Source organism: Plecotus auritus (genome assembly GCF_963455305.1).
Source record: "Plecotus auritus genome assembly, chromosome: 5".
NCBI classification, from domain to species: Eukaryota; Metazoa; Chordata; class Mammalia; order Chiroptera; family Vespertilionidae; genus Plecotus; species Plecotus auritus.
Window position 1 is genome coordinate 179,495,252 of NC_137776.1, and position 14,728 is coordinate 179,509,979.

Genomic DNA, 14,728 nt, shown 5'->3' on the forward strand with positions numbered 1-14,728 from the left:
TCTTGCCCAACCCATTCTCTTGTCCTATTTCATAATCCTCATCTCTCCATCCTTGTCCTATCCCAGTCTTAAACCACCTCCATCCTTAAACGCATCCATCTCACTCCCCAACACTCACTCATTCATTCATTCATTCATTCATTCATCCAACCCATATGAAGAGCCCCGTAAGTGCCAGCTGTCAGGCTAAGAACCAGGGACTGCTAGTCCCTGACTCCAGAAAGTAGTGTTATATGAGCTCAGTTGCGGTACAGTAAGGCCTTGTTACAGGGTTCCTAACCTCATCTGGAGGGGTGGAACATCATGGAGGGCTTCCTGGAAGAAGCTACATGTCAAGCTGAGATCCAAAGTTATCCAGCATGGCAGGACTGGATGAGAAGGAGAAATGTCTGGGAATGCTCAGGCTTGTACAAAACCTCACAGGCAGGCAAACTCTAGTGAATTTCCTAAACCCTAAGGATAGCTAAGTTGTGTGTTTTTTTTGGGGGGGGGGGGGGCGGGATGGAGGAGAAGTAATGAGGCTGGAGGAAAGGCTAGACCATCCGATTAGGTCAGGTGGACTGGTTGGGGGCAGGGAGGTCAATTGAGTCACCGTTCTCACCTAGGTGAGAGGGACAATGGCTTTGATGAGGGCAGTAACCGTGGGGAGAAAGATGGGGGCAGATTCCCAAGATGTGGGTGAGCTAGGGAAGTCAAAGCAACATCTAGGCGCCTGGATGACTGAGATGGGGTTCCTGGAACCCTCTGGCCTGGGGTGTGCGGAGCTGTGGGCCTCTGGGGGCATCCAGGTGGACATGTCCTGGAGCAGGGCTGGGCCCCAAAGGGACCAGAGGCTGAGCACCCAGGTGTTCAACAACCAGGTGGGCGAGCTCGCCCAAGGGAATGCGACACCGGACAGTGAAGAAGCAGAGGCCAAGCCCTGAGTGTCATGAGGACTTGGGCTGGATCAGGGGAGATGCGGCAGGGGTGGGGAATGGGTGCAGATGCAGAGCCTCTCAAAGTGTCTTCCTTAAAGTCCCCAGGCGCCTCATGTCCAGGTGTGTCCGTGTGTGTGTGTGTGTGTGTGTGTGTGTGTGTGTGTCTGTGTGTGTCTATGGAAATAGTTCTGTGGGTCAGTCAGCCCAGGTATACTGTGCATGGAGCTGGGTGTCTGTATCGGTGCATTGTGTGCAGCTGGGTCTACCCGCCAGGCTTGATCTGCGTATGGAGGTGTCTGTGCTGGTGAGGGTGTCTGTATGTCCACACATGGGTCTGTCACTGTACATCTGTCTGTCTGTGCATCCTGGAGGCTTCTGGGCCTCATGTCCACAGACCTGATGTCCTAAGGTTCTCTCCCTGCCCCCGCCCCCTCACGCTCCTCTCCAGCTTCCCTTCCTCTGCCCGTGGGCACCAGCGCCCCCTGGAGGCACACGCTGCCCTGCACCCTTCTCTGCAGCCTCTGGGTGATTCACAGCCACATGGCTTCTGGGAATCTAGACACGTTGAGGCTCTCGAGTTCGTTTCCTCCTGTGCACCCCTCAACACCCTGAGAGGCAGGCATTAAGTGTCAAGTTTCAGGAGGGAAACCCGAGGCTCAGAAAGAGGCGGCAACCGGGTCAATATGACAAAGCTAACAAGGGGCAGTGGAACCAGAGTTCAAATTCAGGTTTGGCTGCAGATGCAGGGCCTTGCCGCCACCCCCTGCTTCCCTAAGCCCAACTCTGGCCATCCTGTCCTCCAAGGTCAGGCCCAGGGACCCGGAAACTCTCTCCTGCCTTCAAAGCGGCTTCACTGAGGCCCAGAGAAGTTAAGTCACCTGACCCAAGACTGCACAGCACAGAGGCAGGACTAAACTGGGTCTTCTTCATGTCCAAACCCCAGGCCCAGGCTTGTGAGCGTGGCCTCCAAGCCTCCCCCCTGTCCCCCCCTCCCCCCCCCCCCCCCGCCGCCCCGCAGCCCCTCAGCAGCGGCCTGCCACTCTCTTGCCTATAGCAACCGCTTAAAATCCTGTCACTGAAAAATGTGGTGGTGGGGGGATTGGAAGGGAGGGGCTGTGCTAATCCTTCGCTCCCTGCCTCCTGCCCGTCCTCTCCCCCAGCCTAGAAAGTGAAGTCATGGGAAGGGGAGGAAATGCAGGCTCAGCCTCAGGAGACAGAGGGCGTGGGCTGCCTCAAGCAGGACAAACACTAGCCAAACTCCGGCCATTGCCAGTCACAGACTGCCCTGGGCTCAGTGATGCAGCGGCCTGCTGTCCAATGGCCGGCCTGCTGGACAGTTGGACCGGCGAAGAGGGGAGGCTGCTGGGGTCGCTCATGGCCTCTGTAAGCGGGGAGACTGGCCTCGCCCCACGTGCTGTGCTGAGCCTTACACATCTTGTTTCACTTTCTCCTCACGGCCCGTGGGGCGGGGACGATTGCAATGTCCACTTGACGGATGAAGACACTGCTCTCCCCAGTTCCTCCCAGGAGCCCCCATCCTGCAGCCAGCGCTGCACTGCCTCGGATGCCCCCTTTTAGGCCTCCGAGTGTCCCAGACCCTGTGCCAGGCAGACCTGGACTCTGGGCAGTGACAGACAGACAGGGAGACTCTGTTATGGCTTTGACTTCAGAGCAAGCCCTGGGGCTTGACTGGAAAATGGAGACAGCCCAAATCTGCCAACACACACACACACACCCGCCTCTACCCAGACCCGACTGCTCATCCTCCTGATTTCATCCCCTTCATGGCAGACCCCCAGCCCCAGGCCTGCCTGGACAGCGCATAAGAATAAGTGACAAGGGAGGCATAAAGGACTCAGAGTAGGTGGGTGACAGGGTTCGTCAGCTGGGCCTGGGAAATCAAGGAAAGCTTCCTGGAGGAAGGGACAGCCAGAACAAATGCTCACAGGTGAGACCTGCAGGGGACCAGAGCGGTGGGACACACCCAGGTTGCACTGAGGGGGGTCCAAAAGCCAGAGATGGCAGGAGGTGACATCCTGGTGCACGCCAGGGGTCAGTCAGGCCCTGGCAGTGGGAGGATGCCTGGCTCATCCTCTGACTTAGCTGGGAATAAAGTCAGCACACTAAGATTTTGAATACTACAGATGAGTATATGTAATGTACTTATTTGTGTCCTAAAGAATAATAATAATTTTAAAAACTCCTGTGCCCACTCCTTAGATAAAGAGAATGTACGTTTTCAATTTCTTGGGGCCCTGATGTCCCAGGAGCATCTATTTCTTCACTTGGAAACTCTGGTCCAAATCAGAAAGGAGTGAGGTATAGAAAGTTCTTACCACAGAACCTGCGGGAATGTGCCCTGTGGCAGGCGGCCGGGTCTGCATCTCCCGCCTGCGGCAGAACACCCAGGCGCCTTTCCAGGGCAGCACCCCACTTTCACTCCTCACCTCCCTTATCAAAGCTTGGAGTACTTTGCTACTAAAAGCCCCAGGACAGACCAGAAGCTACTTTGAATTTCCCTACTAAACCTGCAGTTACCCGTGTCCGACCACGAGGTGGCGATCGAGAGTCAGGCAGGTGAACGCCTAAGTGGCGGCTGGGCTCGGAGCTGATGGATGTATCACGGAGCCTTCGGATTATGGCCAGAAGGGAACGGAGGGAAGGAAGCTCGTGGGAGCCTTCTGTGTGCCAGGTACTGTGTGGGCGCTTTATGGGGACGATAACCCTGAGAAGGAGGTGTGAGCATCTCATTTTACAAAAGGACAGGAAAGTAGGCTCAGAGATCTTAAGTAACCCGCGGCCACACAGCTAGGAAATGGCAGAGCTGGGCCGTGCAGACACACTGGAGGAGGGAGGAGGGAGGAGGAAGGTGGGAGGGGGCGGGAGAAATAGCAGCCTCTTCTTGAGCACTTGTTTCAGCCACTCCCAGCCTGTTTGGCTCATCCCACTGACTTCTCACACTGACCTGGGAGACAACCCCCATTTTGTTGATATGAAAACTGAGGCTCAGGGAAGCTAAAAGCCTTGGGAGGCTGCTCATCCTCAGTGCCCTGGCTCCTGGGGAACCACCCTCCCTGGAGGACCACAGGGTGAGTAGAGAAACACTGAGTACCCCCACCCCCAGCCCTGCCCAGCCCCTTCTCCTCAAGGAAGGACAGCAGGCTCAGGCCCTGCCCAGGCACATGAGGGGGCTCCCTCACCTGAGCAAGATCCAGGTCCACCTTCAGAGTGTGCTGGCCCCCATGGATGCTTCCAGAACAGGGGATGCGGGTCACAGCAGGGAGCCCCTGACCAGGGGTCAGTGTTTCATTCTGATCATTGCAGTCAAGGGGACCTATCAATGGGGGCAACTGATCTGGTGGGGCTTGGGGCTCTGGAGTTTGGGCGTTCCCCACCACACCCAGCTTCAGGGAAGGTAGTGAGTGTTGTCAAGCTCGAATCCTAGCTCTGCCACTCACCAGCCGTGACCTTGGACAAGTCTCTGTTTCTTTTTTTTTTTTTTTTTTAATATATTTTATTGATTTTTTTACGGAGAGGAAGGGAGAGGGATAGAGAGTTAGAAACATCGATGAGAGAGAAACATCGATCAGCTGCCTCCTGTACACCCCCTACTGGGGATGTGCCCATAACCAGGGTACATGCCCCTGACCGGAATCGAACCCGGGACCCCTCAGTCCGCAGGCTGATGCTCTATCCACTGAGCCAAACCAGCCAGGGCCGAGTCTCTGTTTCTTTAAAAACTGAAGGGCAAGCACAGGGCCATCATGAGACCACCTGAGGAAGAGCCAGGCACAGGCTCATCGACCCCAGGCACTCACACAAGGGGGTTAACATTATCCACAGGTGCCCCTCACTTCTACCCACACAGGAGGCTCAGCCTCAGCCAGCACACTGAACCAAAGGGGCCTGAGAGCCCTCAGCCCCTGGCACCAGTGAGCCTCCCCCACTCCTTTCGGCCAAGAAAACTTCCAGAAGCTATGGTCCCTGTGACACTAGCCTTCCAGGCCCCGCGATCTTTGGCTGACAGACACCTGGGGCTCCCACACCCTCAGGGGCCAGGCCAGAGGAGGCACGGAGGCAGGGGCAGTGGGAGCTTGTCCCTGCCAGTCAGCTGACCGGAGTCCGCTGGCCCAGGTGTCCTGGCCAGAGCCCATCATTCCCTGGGAGTGGTACAACGGAGCAGTGGGAACACCTTCTTGGACCCCAAGGTGCAGGGATGCTGGCCGCTATATTCCTTACCACAGGGGGGAGCCTTAGAGACCGCAGCCAATGCACAGAGAGAGGTAAGAAGACGCGAAAACAGGCAGCCCCAAGCTTTCAGTTTATGGAGGCGAACAAACAAATGACGAATAGAGTATTTTATTGCTTACGCTAGTCTGAGTCTCTGTCACCTGCCACCAGAGCCCTGACTAAAACCCACACCATCTGACAGGGTTATTGGGTGAATGAGATAATATTTCCACGTTTCTGGCATAAAAATCAGTACTAAAAAAAAAAAAAAAAAGGAGCCAGGATGATTCTCAACAGAGCGCAATAATGACCTCCACATCCCTCCCACCCCCGGTTTGCAACATTGCCCCTTTGTTTATAGCAATGTGGTTTGTGAAACTCTACCTCGCAGGCACAGACTTTGAGCTGGTATTTAAAAGGAGACATTGTTTGGGGCATTTTTTTTTTCCCCCTGCAGATTCCATTCAACTGGATATTGTCAGAGATTCCTGAGGACAAATGAAAATAATGATCGTTGCCGTAAAACACACAATGAACACCACACATCGCCCCTGCAAGGGCAGTTCCTGCCATCTGAGCTCTGGTGGCCGTGAGCACCCCCGCCTGGTGTGGGGTCCCCTCTGGTCCCACACACCCCTCGGGTCCCCCCACAGCTGGAACTGGGAGGCTTGCCACAGGCCCAGGCAGTGGGGGTACTTCATAAGCAACAGAGTTCAGCTGAACAAGTGAATTACTGGTGCTGAGTTACCAATAAGCAAATAAGCAGGTTATACCTCTCACAGAAATGCCCACAGACCGAGCGACTGGGACGAGGGCGGAATATGGGAGTCTCGCTCTGCAGAGCATAGGGAAGCTGCAACTCTGGAGGAAGGCAACTTAGGGCGATTGTTCTTTCTGCTTATGAAACGCCCCGCCCTGACACTTAGTAAGAATGATGAGGACCAGGACCATGCTGACAGCTGCTGTGTGTGTGCTGAGGCACTACCTCATTTCATTCTTCCTCCAAGTAGCATTCTCCCCATTCTACAGACGAAAACACTGAGGCTCTGACGCCTGAAGGAGCTTGTTCAAGGTCATAGAGCTAAGCCAGTGAGATCCTGAGAGCAGGTTACCAGGGTAAACAGGGCAGAGGGAGGAAAGCCCCAATTTTTTTGCAATTCTGCCCTTCTGAAGGGTGGGGCGGGCTGCACCAGACCAGGCTCCAAGCCGAGGGATGGATGAGGATGCCTCTTCCCAGGAGAGGACTTACAGGGCTGAGCGGTGTGGCCCGTCCTCAGCTGCTACCCAGGCCCTGAGCACGTTGGCTCAGACATGCCAGCACAAGAGAAGCAGGGAGGAAGGGAGACGCCCGGCCAGAAAGCCACCCTCCCTCTCTCGGGGGCCAGCCCGGCCCTAGCACATCTATGCCTCTCGCATCAGGGCCTTGTGCTGACAGGGGATCTGTAGAGCTCAGAGTGGTCAGCCACATGCCAAGTTCACGGCCAGTCGCACGGATGGGAAGATGGGGAAGGGAGGGGAGGAGAGTGGGTTCATTTTCAAGATTAAAGCTCCATTCCCCACCCCAAGAGTTCAGGAAGGAATTTTGTAGGTTTGGAGCCTAGAAAGTTGATGACTATCAGGCTGGTGAGGAGAAGCAGGAAGAAGTGGGGGCCATCGGGGGGAGACCAGATGTAGGAACCGGTGCAGGAGCTGGGCCCCCCGGGATCCCTTTCCAAATCACTGGAGAAGCTGGGGACCTCTCAGTGATGAATCCTCAGCGCCGGGTGCTGCCCAGGCCAGAGGACTCTCCTGCCACGGAGCAGGAAGAACAGCAAGTCCAACTACTGTGATTTTCTCCCCTCTGCATTTGGGGCTAATTCCTGTTCCCCTAACATTACATGTCATTCCTTGTGGGTTGTTATTGAGCTTTATGCAATGATATCACACTGTGCACAGTCCTCTGCTAGTTGGTTTTTTTATTCATGCTTTATTTTTGCCCACATTCGGCCACCTTGTTGCATGCAGCCATCATTTATTGCTCTATAACACGCCATCTATTTATTAATTCTCCTAGAGCAGACTTTGGGCTTTTCCGGGTTTTCACTAGAATGAGCAAGGCTGCGGTGAGTGTCCATCTGCTTTTATGGTGTGCTGTTTCTTCGGTCTTACTTTCAACAAAACATGACAAGGACCCTAATTAATATCCTCCTAATCAATATTTTAATGGAAGTCCCTTCCCTATCCTCTTATATTTTCTTCGTAAACTTTAAAGTTTTGACTTTCACATTTAATTTTCAGATTCCTGCCCTAGCCGGTTTGGCTCACTGGGTAGAGCGTCAGCCTGCGGACCAAAGGGTCCGAGGTTTCATGCCAGTCAAGGGCATATACCTTGGTTACAGGCTCCTCCCCAGCCCAGGCCCTGGTCAGTGCTCCTGCAGGGGGCAAGCAATCAATGTGTTTCTCTCACATCGATGTTTCTTTCTGTCTTTCCCCGCTCTCTTCCACTCTCCCTAAAAATCAATGGAAATATACCCTTGGGTGAGGATTAGCTAAAAAATAAAAATAAATTTCAGCCCACCCAGCGTGGCTCAGTGGTTGAATGTCAACCTATGAACCAGGAGGTCATGGTTCAATTCCTGGTCAGGGCACATGCCTGGGTTGCGGGCGCAATCCCCAGTATGGGGTGTGCAGGAGGCAGGCGATAAGTGATTCTCATTATTGATGTTTCTATCTTTCTCTCCCTCTCCCTTCCTCTCTAAATATATATATTTAATATATATATATATATATATATATATATATATATATAAATCAATAAAAATACATTTTTTAAAAATAATAATAAATTTCAGATTTCTTTCTGTCACTATCTTTTTTTTTTTTTTAAATATATTTTATTGATTTTTTACAGAGAGGAAGGAAGAGGGATAGATAGTCAGAAACATCGATGAGAGAGAAACATCGATCAGCTGCCTCCTGCACACCCCCTACTGGGGATGTGCCCATAACCAGGGTACATGCCCCTGACCGGAATCGAACCCGGGACCCTTCAGTCCGCAGGCTGACGCTCTATCCACTGAGCCAAACCGGTTTTGGCATGTCACTATCTTAAATGTTGTCTTTTTCAGATTTGTTTTACAAGCAAGTATAGTGAAGAAAAATTTAGTTTTGAATATTATCTTATATCCTGCCACCTTGATAAAATCTTAATAATTTTAATAGCATCTCAATACATTGTTTTGGATTTTTAATGTAGGTAATCATATCATCTGGAAATGATGTGTCTTTTCTAAACATTATAACTTGCCTTCTTTCCTTCCTTCCATCTTCCCTTCCTTTGTTTCTTCTTTTCCTCGTTCTTTTGTATTAAACACATTGGCTGGGACTTCCATTAAAATATTGATTAGGAGGATATTAATTAGGGTCCTTGTCATGTTTTGTTAAGAAGAATGCTTTTTAATTTTACCACTATGATTTTACTACATTTTGCTAGTTAAGAAAATTCCCTTATATTCCTAGTAAGAATTTTAATCATGAAAGGATGTTGATTTTGATTAAATGCTTTTTCAGCATCTAACCTTTCTCCCTTAACCTGTTACTGTTACTGCATATATTTACATTTGTATATATCAGTAACATTATATAACATGCAATAGGTGATATATAATTTGTAATATAATATATAATATACATCATGTACTATAACATATTGATTATATTAACATATAATACATGTTGTTAAACCACCCTTACATCCATGCTATAAACCAGCGATTTTCAACCTTTTCATCTCATGGTACACATAAATTAATTACTAAAATTCTGTGGCACACCAAAAAATATGGTATATTTTCTGACGATCTGAAAAAAAAATAGGTAGAATTTTTATTCATTCACACTGGATGACTATTGTTATGTAAGCTGTTGTCATTTTTTATTTGACAATCTAAGGGAAAAGAGGTCAGTGCCCCTGACTAAATAGTTGGATATTGCATGTTTTAAAAATTCTTGTGGCACACCGGTGTGCCTGCCACAGCTCACTGGTTGAAAATTGCTGGTATAAACCCATTTGGTCATGATTTTTCAATATTTTATTGGATTCATTTTTCTACTAATTTTTATCTAGGCATATGGGTGAGGTTGTCTGGGTCTGGGTATAAAGTTATACTGATTTCCCAAAGTGTTCCCTATTTTCTATACTCTGGAAGAGTGTGTATGAAATTATAATATCTGTTCTTTTAATGTTTGAAATCATCTGGACTTGATGTTTTCTATGTGGAAATATTTTCCTATCTAGTCAATTATGTTTAGTGGCTATAGGACTATTGAGGATTTTTATTTCTTCTTGAGTCAGTTTTGATAAGTCATGTTTCAAGGAATTTGTGCCTTTTGCCTGCTTTAGAATTTATTAATATAAAGTTGTATAAGATATTCTTTTTAATCTCCGCTCTATCTGTAACACTATTGCCTTTCTGACTCTTAATATTATTTTTAACCTGTATCTTTTAAATTTTTGCCAGTTTTTTATCTATTTTACTAGTCTTTCAAAGAACCAGTTTTGGCCTTATTAATTCCCTCTATTGTGTCTTTATTTTTCATTTTATTATGTGGTATCCTTTCTTCTACGTTCATTGAGTTCTGTTGTACTTTCTCTAATTTTGTAAGTTGGATACTAGTTCATTAATCGTTAGCTTTTCTTTTTAAAAAACATAAACATTAAAGGCTCTAAATTTCCCTCAAACTACCATTTTTGCTGTCTTACACAAATTTTGATATATAATATTTTCATTCAATTCTAAGTACTTTAAAAACTTTCCAGTGTGATTTTTTTTTCTAATTTAAAAACATGAAATTTTTTTACTCATCATTTTATCATTAACTTTTAACCTAGTTGTATTGTAGGTTATAGAAATATGACCTTTATGATACCAGTTGTTATAATTTGGTGAGAATTACATTATCTTCTAGTATGTGGTTACTATTTGTAAATTTTCCATGTGCATGAAAGCATGTGTACTCTCAAATTGTGGGTTTAGGATTTTATCAACATCCATTTGTTCAAGTACATAAATTGTGTAGTTTAAATCTTCTATAGCTGAATTTTTTCTTTGCTCAAGATATTAATAACTGCAAGAGATATTGAAGTCTTCTATAATAATCATGGATTTTTCAAGTTTTCTCTCTAGTTCTATTGGTTTTGGCTTTGGATATTTTGAGGCTATTTTATTAGTTGAATAATGTTATCTTTCAGGTGCACTAAAACTTTTATCATTACTAGGAACTTCCTTTATCGCTTACAATAATATTTAACTTAATGACTTTTTTATACTAATAAACCACCCCAATTTTCCTTCAGTTGGTATTTTTCTGATATATCAATTGAATACCCTTATTTTCAGCCTTTTAATGTCCTTGTGTTTTAGAAGTGGCTCTTAACAGACCACAGATAGCTGAATTTTAAAAATAGTATATCTGATCATCTCTGACTTTTAGCTACAGTGTTTAGCACATTAACTTGTTTTTAAGATTAGTGATACATTTTCACTTGTATCTGCCATCTAACTTTGTGCTTCTTTTAAAAACACCTATCTTTTCCATGGTTCTTGTTTCTTCTTTCTTATTTTTATTTTTTATTTTAAAAAAATATATATATTATTGATATTTTTTTACAGAGAGGAAGGGAGAGGGATAGAGAGTTAGAAACATCGATCAGCTGCCTCCTGCACATTCCCTACTGGGTATGTGCCCGCAACCAAGATACATGCCCTTGACTGGAATCGAACCTGGAACCCTTCAGTCCACAGGCCAACCCTCTATCCACTGAGCCAAACCAGCTAGAGCTCTTCTTTCTTATTTTTAAAAAAGTTGAAGAATCCTTCCATTTTATTTCTTTTTCTCTACACATTTGGTAGTTATATACTCCTTTTTCATTATTTTAGTAATTACCCTTACATTTTTATCTTTCAGACTTAAAAAAGTCCAAAGTTAATAATTCCTTAACCCCCACCCTGAATAATTCAAGGACCCTAAATCACATAACTCCAATCACCCCTTCCAACTTAAATACCAGTATTTGATTTCTACCCTTTTTTTGGCCACAAGTAGACATTATTATTGTTATTAATACTATTGTATAGGATAATTTTTGTTTAGATTTATCTACCTGTTCAGCTCTCTTTACTCATCATTTCTCCTTGTGTATCAGACTTTCCTTTTGCGAGCATTTGCCTTTATTTTCCTTTAAAAGCCTGACAGTGGTGAATTCCCTGTTTTTATTCATGTGAAGATGACTAGTTCTCATTCTCAAAAAGTAGTTATACTAAATATACAAGTCTAAGTGGATAATGATTTTGTCTTGGTACTTTGAAGGTATTTTTCCCATTTCTTATGAATTTTTATTGTGGCTATTGGTAAGTCTGCTGTTCGTTTAAATGCAGTTTTCTTTTGTAATCAGCTTGTTTCTTTTCTCTGGTTGCATGAAAGATCTTTTTCTCTTTGGTCTTCTGAAAGTTTGTTACATGGTGTCTAGGTGCAGATTCTAGGAAGTTCTGAAAAGCTCTCAGCCATTACCTCTTTAAATATGACCTCACATTGGCTGTCTCTCTTCTTTCCTTGTGGGTCTCAGTTGCATAGTAGACCTCATTTTTCCTTCCATCTTTTAACCAACTCTTCATATTTTACATCGCCTTTGCTCTCTGTGCTGCATTCTGGGTAATTCCTTCAGAGCTATTTTCCAGTTCATAATTTATCTCTTCAGCTGTATCTAATCTATTTAATCCATCTGATGAGATGTTTATACCGTTGATGATAATTTTCATTTATAAAAATTCTATTTAGTTTCTTTTCAAAATTTTGGACATTTTTATTTTATTTTAAACTTTATTGTTAAGATTGTTGCAGATGTCCCTCTTTTTCCCCCCATTGTCTCTCTCCACCCGGTTCCTGCACCCTCCCTGCCCCACCCCAGGCCTTCGCCACCCTTTTGTCTCTGTCTATAGGTAATGCATATATGTACATAAGATCTTTGTGTAATCTCTTCCTGCCCGCCACCCCCCTTCCCCCTGAGAATTGTCAGTCTGTTTCATTTCCATGCCTCTGATTCTATTTTATTCACCAGTTTATTCTGTTCATTAGATCTCTTATTCATTTATTTTGACTTTTAGATTTAATTGTTGATAGGTATGTATTTATTGCCATTTTGTTGTTCATATTTTTCTTCTTCTTCTTCTTCTTCTTCTTCTTCTTCTTCTTCTTCTTCTTCTTCTTTTTCTTCAAGAATACCCTTCAACATTTTATATAATACTGATTTGGTGCTAATGAACTCCTTTAGCTTTTTCTTGTCTGTGAACTCTTTATCTGACCTTCAATCCTAAATGATAGCTTTGCTGGGTAGAGTAATCTTGATTATAGGTCCTTGCTATTCATCACTTTGAATATTTCTTGTCACTCCCATCTGGCCTGCATAGTTTCTGTTGAGAAATCAGCTGACAGTTGTATGGGCATTCCCTTGTAGGTAACTAACTGCTTTTCTCTTGCTGCTTTCAAGATTCTCTCTTTGTCTTTAACCCAGGGCATTTTAATTATGATGTGTCTTGGTGTGGGCTTCTTTGAGATCCTCTTGTTTGGGACTCTCTGTGCTTCCTGGACTTGTAAGTCTATTTCTTTCACCAGGGAGGGAAAGTTTTATGTCATTATTTCTTCAAATAGGTTTTTGATATTTTGCTCTCTCTTCTTCTTCTGGCACCCCCATAATGTGAATGTTGGTATGCTTGAAGTTGTCCCGGAGGCTCCTTACACTATCTTCATATTTTTGGATTCTTTTTGCTTTTTGCTTTCTTGCTTGGGTGTATTCTGCTTCCTCATATTTCAAATCGTTGACTTGATTCTTAGAATCCTCTACTCTTCTGTTGAATCCCTGTATATTATTCTTTATCAATCAGTGTATGCTTAATTTCTTACTGGTCCTTTTTCTTTTTCTTCCTTTCTTTCTTTCTTTTTTTTTTTTTTTTTTTTTTTTTTTTTTAGGTTTCTAGAAGATTCTCGAGTAACCTTATAACCGTGCTTTTGAACTCTATATCCAGCAGTGTGCTTTCTCCCATTTCTTTCATTTGTGACATGTTTCTTTGTCTCTGCATTTTGGCTGCTTCCCTATGTTTATTTGTATGTATTGGGTAGAGCTGCTATGTCTCCTTGAATTGATAGAATGGCTTGTGTAGTAGGTGTCCTATAGGGCCCAGTGGCTCAGTCTCCCCATTCACCTGAACTGGGAGCTCTAGGTGCACCCCTTTGTGGGCTGTGAGCACAGTCTTGTTGTAGTTGAGACTTGATTGCTGTTGGTGTCCCTGGGAGGAATTGATCTCCAGGCCAATTGGCTGTGAGGACCAGCTGCAACTACAGTGGGAGAGCTGCTATGCAGGAGACACCCCTATGGAGCAGGACTTGCTTCCGTGGAGCTTTGGTGCTCACTGAGTCTGCCCCTTGAGTGTGTCACATATGGATGTGTAGAGTTGTGATCTGGTATGGTCTGACACTGACCACTGGGTACACTGGCTCTTGGGTCTCCAGGGAGGTGCAAAGTCAGCCACAGCCTGGGGCCACCCAGCGGAGCTACAGAGAGATCTGCAGATTCCTCCTCTTTGTATTGAGTCTGGAAGTGACTGGATGAGTCCCAGCTATGAAACAAGGCAGGCTGGTGCTGGTGCTGAGTCTTGGGCCTTTTATTGATAGGTTTGGGGCTCCCTGACCCAGCTGCAGCTTGTTTGAGATTTTAGCTTGAACAAGGTCAGGCCATTCATATGCAAAAGTGGCTGCACACAGCTTGGGTGGGGTTGTAAATTGGATGAGGAGGGGTCTTAGGGAATCACCAGGGTGGAGAAAACAGAAATGGCTGCCAGTCAGCCCTGCAACCAGGGAGCTCCAGCATAGGAACAATGATCCCTGCAAGCACCTCTGTCTGGGAGAAAGCCACCCCCGAGTTCCTGCCCCAATGCCAGACAATCTAGTTCCTCCTCATTTGTGTCTGTGTCCCCCAAAGCATCGCCCTGGTGCTGGAGCTCAGAGGAAGCAGGACCTTGTAAGTTCAGTTTATGCACTGGCCTTTTAAGAGGAACAGCTGGGTCAGTGAGCCCCAATCTGCATTGGTTTTTACAGCCCATAGTTCTTACTGCCCATACATACTTCTTTTCCCTGGGACCCTGAGCTGGGGGTCTGGTGTGGGGCTGGGACCCCTTGCTCCTCCGGGCGGCCTCTGCAGAGACAAAGCGGCCCATGTGGGTGCCGGACCAGCCCGTTTCACACCTCTGCACCCCCTACCAGCCTCAGTGTGCTTTCTTCTTTACCTCTCTAGTTGTAGGACTTCCATTCAGCCAGCCTTCCAGTGGTTCTGGATGATGGTTGTTCTGTATTTTAGTTGTAATTTTGATGTGGTTGTGGGAGGCAGTGAGTACAGGCGTTTACCTATGCTGCCATCTTCCTCTTATCTGGGCATTTTTTATAGGCTTTTATTCTATCAAAATAGAGTGTGTGTGTGTGTGTGTGTGTGTGTGTGTGGTCCTGTGATTCCACATTGTAGTTCTTTAAATGTGTATATGTGATTGCTGTAT